Below are 1,163 nucleotides of genomic sequence, written 5' to 3' on the forward strand. Positions count from 1 at the left end.
GGGATGGGTTGACCGCTTCAAGGAAATGGCAGTCTAATGTAGATGGGACGACCATAAAAAGCTAACACAGCTTCCATTGAGGCTGGAGGGCCCCGCTACAAGCCTTGCAGTGATTGAGTCTGAGAAGAGGAGCTGTGATGCTCTGAAAGCAGCTCTTGCTAAAAGATTTACTCCCGTTCGACTAACAGCAGTACAGACCAGTATGTTTCATTAGAGGAGACAAGGTTCGAACGAGTCAGTTGATGAGTATGCTTATAGGAGTTGAGGAAGTTATTCTATATATAAAGATTTTGAGTCTGGATTGCATAAGAAGCTGACTGGGATAGAACAGAACTTCGAGGAGTTGGTGTGTAAGGCTCGCTTTGAAGAGGCGAAGTGGGAAGAGACAAACCTTGGATGGACCATAGATACAACACTGGAGGCACCAATGAACGGTGTGAACAGACACACTGGAGATGATCTCTGGGTCCTTCGCCGAGACAGGGACCAAGGGAGCGGTAGAAGGATCTGTCTCCCCCATTCATGATGCTCAACAGTTACCAGTGCTGCCACCCTTTAAAGGAGCAAAGGAGGATGCTGAAGAAGACTCTTTTGAGGAATGGGTTGACCACCTCGAGGAAATGGGAGTATGGTGTAGATGTGATGACCATAAAAAGTTAACACAGCTTCGATTGAGGCTGGAGGGTCCCGCTAGATCCTTCTACAAGTACAAGTCTTACAGTGAGTCTGAGAAGAGGAGCTATGATGCTCTGAAACCAGCTCTTGTTAAAAGATTTACCCCTGTTCGACTGACAGCAGTACAGACCAGCAGGGGAGACAATTAAAGTTCGAATGAGTCAGCTGATGAGTATATATGCTTAGGAGTTGAGGAAGTTATTATATAAAGCATATCCCCCAACCTATCGTGTGACTCCAGAACCAGAATTATTAGGCAAGAGGAGCATTCTCTCTAATCAATCTGTTGTAGAAGGGAATTTCGAGGACTTGGTGTATAAGGCTCGCTTGAAGAGGCAAAGTGGAAGGAGACAAACCTTGGGACAGCAGAGAAACCAAGGGGAAAAGAAGCCTCCAAGGAAGCCTAGTGATGACTCTGAAGAGAAATAAAGGGGGCTACAAGTTCCATCGATGTGGCATTACACAACACTTTATTCGGGACTGTCCAT

The sequence above is a fragment of the Amphimedon queenslandica genome, unplaced genomic scaffold (assembly GCF_000090795.2).
Source record: "Amphimedon queenslandica unplaced genomic scaffold, v1.1 AMPQUscaffold_10193, whole genome shotgun sequence".
In the NCBI taxonomy this organism is placed as follows: domain Eukaryota; kingdom Metazoa; phylum Porifera; class Demospongiae; order Haplosclerida; family Niphatidae; genus Amphimedon; species Amphimedon queenslandica.